Source organism: Xenopus laevis, chromosome 4S, assembly GCF_017654675.1.
Source record: "Xenopus laevis strain J_2021 chromosome 4S, Xenopus_laevis_v10.1, whole genome shotgun sequence".
Lineage (NCBI taxonomy): Eukaryota > Metazoa > Chordata > Amphibia > Anura > Pipidae > Xenopus > Xenopus laevis.
The window spans coordinates 2039829-2053269 of NC_054378.1; the positions used below are offsets into that span (position 1 = coordinate 2039829).

Here is a 13441-nt window from a genome sequence, read left to right on the forward strand (position 1 = left end):
AGTTATTTTCTTGGTTTATGTTTTGAGGGTATTGTTGTGCCTCTACAAATAATGGATTGTTATGTATGGTCTCAGTGCCATACCAGGTCATGTATTGGAAGGTATGTACTGTAAGGTGTTTAAGGGGTGTTGGGAGTGAGTGTTTATATGTCTCCCAGGTTTCAAAGAATTTTTGGGAGCTTTGTTCTTTATGTAGTGTTGTTTCTATCCAGTCCATATGGAATATTTGGTGTCATTTCTGTTTTACTAATATGATGTCTAGGATACCAGGTGTGACTATAGAAAAAAACCCAATGGCACCTAGGTCTGCGTGAACACTTCTAGTGTTTATTAAAGCGGAGTGCAATGCAACGTTTTGGGGTAAATCCCTTTGTCAAGCATTGTTGACATTGCATTGCACTCAGCTTTAATAAACACTAGAAATGTTCACGTAGATCTGGGTGCCATTGGGTTTTTTTCTATAGACTTTGTGTTGGGAAGTGGCCGAGCCTCCACCCGTGTGCACCAGGCTCATCTATACCTGCTTTCAAGTAGGGTGTGTGAGTCCACACTACATTTGTTTGGATATCAGGCGAGAACCATTGATGTGGTATCGTTTTTCTATCCGCTGCGGCCAATCATTTCTGCCAGTTGTTTTTCTGGTTTTGTCAAGTGTTTATAGGAGGTGGTATCACTGAATAGTGCCCATAGTATTTGTGCTTGAATTGACTTTCCGGCAACCTGGGTCCAATACCTTATGACTTTTCCCAAAATGTTTGGATTTTACAACAAAACCAAAGGGTGTGTATAAGGTTTGCTTTCAGGTTAGCGCATCATAGGACTTATCAGAGAGAATTTTGCCCATTTTAAATCTGCGTCTTTTAGCACTTTTTAATGGATTTGGTGCAACACCTCCAGGTCTGTACTGATTTAGGGGGGATATGTGTAGCCAATAGGTTCCTTCACCCCCAAACCTGACTTACAGAGGGCACAGACCTCTTTGGTCCATTGGCAGTCTCAGACTGGAGGGGTAGAATAAATGGACTCCCCAAGCCTTGTTGCAAAATTGTGAATGGAATTGGTGACTGTATTGGCCGTAAGGGTTCAAAATATTGGAATTCCCTATGGCTCTGTTGAACTGAAGAAGCCACTTAGAAGAGAGGTCAAGAATACTCTGATCAGTTGCTTTAGACTTATCTCCACTAGATATTGTAGATCTTGACCTAGAAGAATGAAAACCTCCATAGACATACGAGACCCCAAGCTTCTATTAAAAGTAACGCTTGTTTTTACTCCACTAGCTGACCTGATACAAAAAGGTGTCACCACAGTTCATGTACAAAAGGGCCTTACTATGGTGATGCCCCATTATTTAATATCTTACATTTTGTTTGTTTTATGGCGATCACCACATTATTCCATAAAAACCTGGGTGCATTAGTGTACAATAAACAGTGGATCGATGGAGGGAGATTCAATGCAATCACAAGTATCTGATATGAGCCAACAATGTTGGTTGATGTCTAGAGTGAAAAATTCTTACATGACTGGGCAATGGCACCAGGGTCAGACCATAAACCATTCTCCACACAATATTTATATTTTAACTCTGCACACAATTTATTTTCCTAATAGTCTCTTCTCTTTAAATAAACTCCTCTATCTTCCTATTTCTCCTTGTTCTCATATTTTTAAAGAGGTCAACAAAATTGCCTCCCACAAACTTCCGCTGAAATTGCCAGACAATCGCTTGTACCAAAGCTGCTCAGGCTACAGTTGCCTTAAAGATTATTCCTACACTTGTCCAGCCAGTTATCAGTTGCCAAGGCTGGGCACAAGGTCTAGTCCGGCAGTTCATATGTACAGTACGTCTATAGAGGACACTACAATAGACCATGAATTTGTTATCAGACAGTCATCTCAACTTTCAAAATCATTGAGAAAAGGCTTCATGGTCTATTGTCCGGATTAAACCAAAACACGCCATGAAATTAAATATCCACTTCTTTCTTATCTGAACAATTGCTTCTCACTTCACCACCACAGCGAGAGAATATATATATATATACACATTGGAAACTTGACATATAACAGCACTGTAATTATACTGTAGCCCCAACATGGGTATTGGATATCCAAGTAATACACATAATATTATTAGATATATACATCGCAGGCAGGCAGCATTCCAGGTAAACTACCACTTCTACCATCATTACACAACATCTTTAGGGCAATGACGGATCTAGTACTTTATCTTCGTTCCTTTGTGATAATAACAGAAAGAAACTACAAAGGTGTGTTCATATGTGGTATAAAGAACTCATACATATTTATTGAAATGTGACAGCTTTTTATCTCTTACATTTATGTATGGCTGAAAAAGAACATTATATATATATATATATATATATATATATATATATATATATATATATATAATACACAAAAGCCATGAATATCTTGTAAATGATATCCTTATAAACGGTGAGTAGTGATGTCATCAGTTATAAACGGTGAGTAGTGATGTAATTACTGTCACATGACTCACTAAAATTTGTGTATTATAATAAATAAAGTACCCCCAGTTGTAAAATATGAGGATATTAGAAGTTACCTCGGAGTTCCATGACCTGTATAAAAACACTCGGCCTTCGGCCTCGTACTTTTATATGGTCATGAAACTCCTCGGTAACTTATAATATCCTTATATTTTACAAGAGGGGGTACTTTATTCACTATATATATAAACACGAGCCATGAATAGCTTGTAAATAATATCCTTATAAACGGTGACTAGTGATGTCATCAGTTATAAATGGTGAGTAGTGATGTCATATTTGTCACATGACTCACTAAAACTTGTGTATTATAATAAATAGAGTACCCCTTGTTGGAAAATATGAGGATATTAGAAGTAACCTCGGAGTTTCATGACCTGTATAAAAGCACTTGGCTTTCGCCCCGTACTTTTATACGGTCATGGAACTCCTCAGTAACTTATAATATCCTTATATTTTACAATAGGGGGTACTTTATTCACTGTATATATATATATATATATATATATATATATATATATATATATATATATATATATATATATGTGTATGGGTCTTGTTATCCAGAATGCGCGGGACCTGGGGTTTTCCAAATAATGGGTCTTTCCGTAATTATGATCTTCATACATTAAGTCTACTAGAAAATCATATAAACATTAAATAAACCCAATAGGCTGGTTTTGCCTCGAATAAGGATTAATTATATCTTAGTTGGGATCAAGTACAAGCGACTGTTTTATTATTACACAGAAAAAGGAAATCATTTCTAAAAATTTGGATTATTTTGATAACACGGAGACCCTGCGGCCTCGGGGCACTCAAGGCAGAAATCCAGGTCTGATCCTATACCTGTATATATATAACGTCTAGTATGATGATTTTGCAATTGGTTTTAATTTTTTTTTATTATTTGTGTTTTTGCATTATTTGCTGGGGGTTTTTTTTAGCAGCTCTCCAGTTTGTAATTTTGGCAATCTGGTTGCTGTGATCCAAATTCTCCTAGCAACCATGTATTGATTTGAATAAGACACTGCAATATGAATAGAAGAGGGGCCAATGAATATAAATATTAAAGGGAAAAATACATTTGTAGCCTTACAGGGAATTTTCTTTTAAATGGGGTCAGTGACCCCCATTTGAAAGTTGGAAAGAGTTAAAAGAAAAAGACAAAAAAAAAAAAATAAATAAATAAAGAAGTCCCATTGAAAAAATAGATTTAGCCACTCTTTATAACATACTTAAAAAGTTAAATCAAAGGTGAATCACCCCTTTATGTTTAGGTAAAGTGTAAGATAGTTATACATTTGTACTTAACATAAGTCTAATAAATAAGACTTTTGCTATTCTGTGTAACACACTTTTATGGAACAGCCCAATATAGATATTAACCTGGAATTTGGAAAAGATGGAGAGATTCATAGATGCCATTATACACCAATGAAACTGCCATACTTATTGCAATGTCACCTCTGAAGACCCATGAATTGGCCAAGAGGATTATGAGACTTTATCAGATGTAGACTGGCAGGCAAGAAGCAGAGTTGGAAGCAGAAAGTAAAGGCTGTATAGAAGCCAATAGGTTACAGTGAGCAGCAATTGTTAGTTTTGGTATAACTATATAGGGAACAGACCCCCGGACTGGTTGGGATCTCATGAAGGTATAGACTGCCCAGTAGGACACTGACTGCTTAGAAGTTGATTGATTAGGAGGGGGTCCCCGTAACCTCTAGTAATGTAGCGTTGAGTGTCTGTATCCAGACCAAAGGGTCAGAGCAAGTTTGAAGGTTCACAATTCTTGGACAAGGGCCGAAAACAGGTAGAAAGAAATATTAGCAGTGACACAGTCCTTCAGCCTTTGCAGTATCATAGATGTCAGCTCAAAAAAATAAAGTGGGCAGGAAAGGTAGAACCAAAAAATAGCATCAAAAGTTCACTGCACATTGGGTAGCACCTGCTTTGAGGCCACTGGGAGCAACATCCAAGGGGTTGGTGAGCAACATGTTGCCCTAGAGCAGGGGTCCCCAACCTTTCTTACCCGTGAGACACTTTCAAAAATAAAAGAGTTGGGGGGCAACATAGGCAGGCAAAAAGTTCCTGGGGTGCCAAATAAGGGCTATGGTTATTAGACAGGGCACCTGGTTTTTATGCAGCTAAAGCTTGTCCACAAGCTTGCAATTCAAAAATATGCAACATTTGTCCATGAGCCACTGGGTGGGGATCACTGATTTAGAAGGATCAGGTGGAGGGCTGGTAGAAGAGCACAACTTATAAATTGCTTTCATTTACATTTTATAAATTAAATGTGATGTCTTTCCCCAGACTCTGTGTAGAACAGGGGGTCCAGCTGGAGGGGTATGAGCCTGAAGATACCCCAGCATTCACAAATGAACATTACCTTAATAGTCATCATTTAATAAACAATAGATTTTTGCTAAATTATACATAGGCCCGGAGTATTTCATAGATGGAATAGGCAAAAATAATCATACGGCAGATAAAGTTGAATGGACGTATATGTTGCAGCAAATACATTACATTACACAAGTCCAGGGAACATAAATAAAGACAATAGAGTTGTTATATTGCCCTACACATGAGCCCACTGTATAGTTTATGTTCCATATGTTAGGAAATGGAGGGGGGAACCCGGTTACCCAAAAAAATATTTAAGGAGTTTTGCAGAAAGACGCCAGCATTTTTCGGGACTTAAATTTTTCCACTAAAAATATGATGTAAGTAACAGAAGATTGAGGAAAATCTATGCACTTCAGTGCACTTCTCCTGGTCTGAGGTGGCGAACGCAAGTCTGGCGAAAGAGGTAACGTTCAGTAAAATCCGCATCTTAGTGAATTTGCGGAGTAACGTCCATTCGCCAGAGCGGAAATTCGCTTGGTGATAGAGAGAATGACCGCTAGCGTCTGTGTCTTTCACTAGCGAACTTACTCCTGCGCCTGGTGAAGTTCCTGAAAACGCAGACACTGGTGAATCGTCACCAACGTTAATCACTTCGCCCTTTGGTAAATCTGCCATAAGAGGGAGAGGCTGAATCATGAGGGAGAGATGGCAGAACAGACGGCAGCTGCTGAATTGGAAAGCGAGAGGATTTGTGATATGGAAAGATTATTTCTGATTGAAATACAGAGTGAGAGAGTGACGTGAGAGATGTGTCAGGGAAGTGACAGAGCGTATGTGTAATAAGGGAAATAATAAGGGAAATAATAAGGGAAATAATAAGGGAAATAATAAGGGAAATAATAAGGGTAACGATAAGGGTAACGATAAGGGAAACGATAAGGGAAATAATAAGGGAAACAATAAGGGAAACAATAAGGGAAATAAAAAGGGAAAAGGATGTGTGTGATGTAGGAAAGGGAGAGACAGAGAGAGGGTGTGAGAAGAAAGCTGTGTGCAGGGTGGGAGTGAGGAAATGCAGAGGAGAATAAAGGAAAAGAAGAAGAAGAAGGAGACCAATAAAAAGCAGCCGTGAGTAAGTGACAGTGAGGCTGCAGTGACTAAAAAGAGAATTGCAAATGTCTATAAAGGCACGTCAAAGCTTTATTTACAAATCAGCAGACACAAAGAAAGACACAAAGACAGACACAAAGACAGACAGATATTAAAGTAGCCCAGACGCTCATATTCTTTATGGCAATTGCTTCACATAGAAGAAGTGACATATACTGAATAGGCCCAACAATAAATATGCATCAAACACTTATAAAGGGTTTTAATGAAGGTTATTAATAATATTGTAGCAAAGCAGGATATAAACATGTCCCGACCCCCCGAGATCAATACACTGATTGTACAGAGGTTTAGTCTGTGGAGCATAATATGCAGCAACACTTCATTTCTCTTCCATAAGAAAAAGAATATGGAAAGGATTTCTGTTCTGTTTCCCATTGGTTATGCTCCGTATATAGCGGAATATACACACAGGCGATAACTGAAGTGTCCCAATCTGACATTCCCTTGTCAGCAGTTTATTTTTAGAGAAAAGATTGGTCTCTGGCAGAAAACCAATGGTATAGAGATCTATAGGAAATATAAAATTTGCATCACACAAAACTGTAATAGGACAAAAAGAGAATCGGCAGGGACATCACCAATTTACTAAAGGGTTAGCGAAAGAGCTCAGCACTAACGAAGTTTCACGCCCTTTCGCCAGGTGAACGATTGTTACTCCACAAATTCATCAAAGCGCGAATTTTCCACTACGTTACCCTTTTCGCTGAAAAGTCATAGAAACACGTTGGTGGGATTATGTTTAATAGTTGCAACTGTTAAATATATATATTTTTTTAACCATTTGAAGCTCATGTCACATTAGTTTTAGGGTGGGCTCATGTCTAGGGGATTAGAAGATCGTTTGTCTTTATTTTGCTTCCTTGGACATGTGTAATAATAAGTGGCCACAATTTCACCATCACTAATAAAGACATATATACTGTATGACCTGTATGTACTCGCCTTATATAAATTGACGTAAGCGTAAGTGTGTAACCGAAAGTTTGCTTTGAAATGCCCTTGCTGACGAAACTTCATCTGGCAAGTCAAAACTTTGCATTTTGATAAATAAGCGTATGCGCTGCGAATTAAAGTCTGTTGAAGTTGCACAGAGTAAGGCGGAGCTTTCCGAGGAGTAAATTCACCCTTTAGTAAATTTGCCCCTAAGGGCCCTTACTCATGGGCGTTTGAAGCTGCGCTCCCCTGCTTTCTGGTTTTATGCGTTCAGCCCGAGGAGGAAATGCGCTGAATTATTTTCAACCTGCATTCAGACGCATGTAAGCGCTGAATGCAGGTTGGGACGCAGCATGTTGCATTTTTCCTGCGTTCGGTGCTTACATGCGTCTGTGTGAGTACAGCCAAAATTGAAAAGTACATTGAAAGTAATTCACCGCGTCTACTCCTGCGCTCTCCTGCGGCTGAACGCAGGGGAGCGCGGCTTCAAACACCCGCGAGTAAGGGCCCTAATTGTCTACTGTGGTGGAAATTAGGGATGCATCTAATCCAGGATTCCGTTCGGGATTCATCCTTTTTCAGCAGGATTCAGATTCGGCCGAATCCTTCTGCCTGGTGGAACTTAATCTGAATCCTAATTTGCATATGCAAATTCGGGGGGGAATCACGTGCCTATTTTAACAAAACAAGGAAGTAAAAAATCTTTTCTCCTTCCCACCCCCCATTTGCATATGCAAATTAGGGTTTGGATCCAGTTCAGTATTTGGCCGAATCCAAAATCGTGGATTCAGTGCATCCCCTGTGTTAGGGAGCTGCTATCTGGTTACCTTGCCATTGTTCTGTTGTTTGGCTGCTGGGGGGAAAAGGGAGGGGGGGGGTGATATCAGTCCAACTTGCAGTACAGCAGTAAAGAGAGATTGAAGTTTATCAGAGCACAAGTCACATGACTGGGGGCAGCTGGGAAATGGATAATATGTCTAGCCCCATGTCAGATTTCAAAATGAAATATAAAAAAATCAGTTTGCTCTTTTGAGAAATGGATTTCAGTGCAGAATTCTGCTGGAGCAGCACTATTAACTGATGTGTTTTGGATTTTTATCTCTTTAATAAAGTCTGCTAATGACAAGGAAAATAATATAGAGGCACCAGACAGGGGGAAAGTTTTAATAGACTGGGGGAGGAGGGTGTTGACACCCCACCAGTGCATTAGCCTTGTCCTTTAAGCAAAGGCCTGTATTGAGACACAATATATATATATATTTTAAAATATATTTTGTTTATTCAAGTGAGTTCATTTTTCTAATCAAGCAGATTAGCAAAGGAAAGCCATTTGTGACAGCAAATCTATCAACGAGGAACTCACTAAGACGTAACCTATTTAGACCGCTTAAAAGCTTTCGATCAATGGATTCGCTTACCGACCAAGTTATTCATTTGAATTAGAAATTGGATCGCTGCAAAACTTGGAAAAGTGGGTTCATTAGATATTCAGCGACACTCCGCAGGCCACAATATATCCAACGAGTTCATTTAGACATAAAAATGCAATCGATCAAATACAGACCCTGCTGATATCCGGTACCATTATATATTGCTGCTATTTCATTTAGATTGTCAGCCTCCTGAGCACATTAGAGTATTGGGTAGGTATAGGCAAAAGTTCACTCTGGAGAGCCAATTTAAATTCAGTGTATTTTATTCAGACACACAACATGTTTCGGACAGACATGTCCTTCATCAGGTGCTGATGAAGGACCTGATGAAGGACATGTCTGTCCGAAACATGTTGTGTGTCTGAATAAAATACACTGAATTTAAATTGGCTCTCCAGAGTGAACTTTTGCCTATACCTTGGATATTGTGTGGCTTGGACGGTGCCAGTGACTCTGTTGGATAGAGCTTCGATGACTTTGGAGTGAGGGACCACCCAACTAACAATTGAATTACCTGAGTATTGGGTAGGGTTGCCACCTTTTAAGAAAAAAATACCGGCAAGTGGTGGGGGCGGATAATAAAGGGGCGGGCCGTGACGCAAAAGGGGGCGGAGCCAGTGGACAGTGACCAAAAAGGGGCGGAGCCACAGGGTAGAGCCGCAAAAGGGCCGGGCCACATCGCAGAAGCCGAAGGAAATGTAAGTTTTTACTGGAGGGCAAGTAAATTTGTAATACCGGCCCCAGCCCTGGCAGGTGTTTTACCGGCTAGGCAGCTAAAATACCGGCCGGTGGCAACCCTAGTATTGGGGTTACTATCAATATCTACAGACAGAGACAAGCAGATGAGGGTCCTGCACATACATATTCATGGTCTCGGTTCCACCCATTTATACAGAGTAATAGACTAGGTATGGACCTGTATAAATTAGAGATAATGAAAATAAGGGGCAGATTTTTTTTTTTCGGCTGAAAAATATATTTTCTAATTTACGATTTTTTTCCTGATTGAAATAAAAAAAAAAAAAGATTTTTTTTTTCCAGTTCATAAAGTCTCCCCCTAGACCTTGCCTAGTGTTCATATTAATACAATATCCTTTTTTTTTTTAGCAACTTTTCCCTGATTTTATTTTGTGCAGCCCATAGGAAACAATGGAGTTTGACGGCTTTAATCTGGTGAACGCCTTATAATGGAAAAAAAAGTGTTGATGAACTAGATCAAATTCCAGCTGCTGGGAAAATGCCAGAAAACATTCAGGAATGGCAGTTACAGCCATTTATAATTCCCCCCTCACTCAGTGGCAAAAAGAAACGTGAAAAAAAAAACGGAATTGTGCCCAAAATTTTTTAAAAAAATCATTAGTATACCACTAAAAAAAAACAACAAATCACCAAGACTAATTAAACTTTAAAATCGCACAGCCTTTATTAAGAAACTTACCAAAACTCTGCTTACGTTTCTCTTCAGAAAAGGCGATCCGCTGATCCATTGTGCGGCACTCGATTTCTCCTCCCTGCCTTCCTTATAGGAGATAACCAGGGAGGAGAAATCGATCGCCGTATGATGGATCGTTGATGTGTTAGAAGTTATTTCTTAGTAATAAAAATCTAAGAAATGCAGAATGGAAAGTGAAAGTAATTTCCTACCCCGCCTAGAGGAGGGGCATGCAATATATGATTGACAGCTCACATATTGAAACACCTTTATTACAGGTATGGATGTTTTCATGAAAAAACGAATTTGAGTTCCATGTTTCATTTGCAAAGGACTTTCATTATACAGTTTTTTATGTGTGTGTGACAGGTCCCCTTTAAGTGTGTGCCCTTAATATGATGTGACTGTAGAGAGTATTGGACCACTGAAAAGGACAACCCAGTGTCGCTGATACTGAGATATTGTGATAACTGGGATAACTCTACATAACTGAACCACTTTATCATTACTGACCATATTTATTGTGACATTCACTGTCAAGTCTGTTTTAAGATATTGCAGCAGTGCTGGAAGGGAGACAAGGGATCGGTACAACACTTTTGGTGCTATGTAATTAAAGGCAATAAGTTTGCCCAGGGGTAGTAACCTATAGCAACCAATCAGCAGGTAGAATTTCCTGGTCACATGTTTAAAAGCAAACCTCTTATTGGTTGCTACTGGTTACTGCTCCAGCCTTTTTTTACATTTAGGGGTTTGTGCAAAATATCATATAATTTGGATGGTTAATGGTTTCCCTTTACAGTGGTGGATTAATTAAAAATGGCGGGGGGTCCACATCGCTAGAGCAATGAACACAATTGCGCTCTCTGCACTAGTGGAGCTGAATTTCCAGGTTAAAACCAGGAAGTTTGGCTCTTAGGGGCAGATTTAAGGGTCGAATTAAAAAATTCGATTATGAAATTCGAATTTTCAAATGTTTTTTTATGGTCAAAACTGTCAAATTCGACCAGGGCGTTATTCATATTTGATTTGAGTTTTTTTTTTTAAAGTTTGAATTCGATTTTCAAGATTTATCATACTCTGGACCTTTAAGAATACCTGGCGAATTGCTGTTTGAGTCAACGGGAGATGTCTACGCAATATGTTGGCGCTACGCAATATGTTGGCGCTATATAAATACATGTTAATAATAATAATAATGTCCAGGGAACAATTTGGAGTTGTTTGCAGCCTTCCTGACATTCGAAATTTGAATTTTTTTATGGTCAAAACTGTAAAATTTGACTAGGGAGTTATTCAAATTTGATTCGTCTTTTAAAAAAATTTGAATTCGGTTCAAACATGAAAAAGTCCCTTGAGATGCTAAATAAGGGCTGTGATTGGCTATTTGGTAGCCCCTATGTGGACTGGCAGCCTACAAGAGGCTCTACTTGGCATTATACTTCTTTGCTTCCAAACCTGGAATTCAAAAATAAGCCCCTGCTTTGAGGCCACAGAGAGCAACATCCAAGGGGTTGGAGAGTAAGATGTTACTCACGAGCTACTGGTTGGGGATCATTGCTGTAGAGTTATGGGGAGGATCTTGGCAAGATGCAATGGTGGGAAATAGACCATAATGTTAATGTAGATGTCAATAGTGAGGAAGAATCTCTCCACTAACTAATCAATATGTCTATAGGGGCAGGGATATAAAAGGGATTATCTGTGCTTGATAAGGGCACTTTAACAAGTCAAAGAAAACACTCGTTACTAAATAGCAAATAGATTAACCATAATTAATTCCAATCTCGTTTATCTGCCTTCAGTTTGGTTACCGAAAATCCGGCATCCCAGACGTTTGCATTTAATCGAATGGGAGAAGTCCCAATGATTACTTGATCCGCCCTGGGTTTCCTGCAATAATCCAAAGTTTTCAGGGTTTTCGGGCAAAAAGCTGGAAAATTCGTGAAATTTGTATTTTTCAAGTTTTTTTTTGGATTTTTCCAGCAAACAATATTTTCTGGAAAGTGTTCATAAATAAGCCTGAAAAAACCTGTGCGGATTTGGTTCGGAGTTTTTTTTCAGAAAATATTGAGATCAATTTGAACTTTGATAAATAATTAGAGGGGAGTGAACATACCGTTGTACTTAAGTCTTGAAATGATGGGGTTGATTTATTCAATAATTGCACCAGTTTATTAGCCCGTGGCAACTAATCAGATCTTTACTTTCGTTTTCTAAATGATCAAAACTAAGGGGCAGATGTATTAAGGGTCGAATATCGAGGGTTAATTAACCCTCGATATTCGACTAGGAACTAAAATCCTTCGACTTCGAATATCGAAGTCGAAGGATTTAGCGCAAATGCTGCGATGGAACGATTAAATCCTTCGAATCGAACGATTCGAAGGATTTAATACAACGATCGAAGGAATATCCTTCGATCAAAAAAAACTTAGGCAAGCCTATGGGGACCTTCCCCATAGGCTAACATTGACTTCGGTAGCTTTTAGATGGCGAACTAGGGGGTCGAAGTTTTTTTTAAAGAGGCAGTACTTCGACTATCGAATGGTCGAATAGTCGAACGATTTTTAGTTTGAATCCTTCGATTCGTAGTCGAAGGTCGAAGTAGCCCATTCGATGGTCGAAGTAGCCCAAAAAACACTTCGAAATTCGAAGTTTTTTTACTTCTAATCCTTCACTCGAGCTTCAAGAATCGGCCCCCCATTGTTGATTGGTTGCTATGAGCAATTGCGTTGTTTTATCACTTATATTTGACGCTTATTACTTCTCGTTAGAAGCTTAATAACTGCCAGTGACCAATGATCAATGATGAGAAATGGCAGAATGAGTTCTGTCCGTCTGTCCCAGTTGAGTTTGCCATTAGCAGTGTTTTCTGTATATCTCTATGGGAAACAGATAAATACGCTTTAAATGCTGATTCACTGGTGGTGAACTTTACTAAATCTGGGTCCCCTCACAAAAAGGTTAAGAAACACTCGTTTATAAAAAGCAAAATAAATGGAATGCAGGACCTATATAAACGTAGGTTCGATTTCCCCTTTTATATTTATGTTCGACTGAGAAAACGAGATATTCTATAACAAATTCCTTGTCTTGTCATTTAATATCAGGCAGATGCCATACTATACTGTCCTTCCAGCCAATACAATAGACACAGTATGTGGCACGAATGGGAACGTGTATCCGTGATTATCCTGGACACGCTTGGGATGATAAGTGGAGACAAATAAGTTTATCTCTATTTACCAGCTGTCCTGGATTTGTAGCTTAGGAGGCTCATTATGCAGAAGAACATTTTAATAAAGGAGGGTTTGATTGTGATTACAGGGAATTGCAAGTTACAGTCCAAGTACACTCTTTAATAAGCTACATAACCTTGTATGTATATTTATCTATATACCCCTATATATACCCCTATATACCCCTTTTATGCAGCGCTTTATAGCAGAACAGTCAGAGACTTCAGCGGGGGCACATGGGACATATCTGTTGCTTTTGAATCTGAGCTGAATGCTGAGGATCAATTACAAACTCACTGAACAGAAATGTCCCATGTGGCCCCCCTTATAGTC

General features: G+C 39.0%; 2 protein-coding genes across 5 annotated transcripts in view; one reads left to right on the top strand and one right to left on the bottom strand.

Annotated features, from left to right (window-relative positions):
- Nucleotides 1–13441, top strand: part of flrt1.S (fibronectin leucine rich transmembrane protein 1 S homeolog) — a 143866-nt gene that overhangs the window by 58558 nt on the left and 71867 nt on the right. The gene's annotated exons all lie outside the window — the stretch shown is intronic.
- The window catches only part of macrod1.S (MACRO domain containing 1 S homeolog), a 220259-nt gene that overhangs the window by 50350 nt on the left and 156468 nt on the right, over nt 1–13441 (bottom strand). The gene's annotated exons all lie outside the window — the stretch shown is intronic.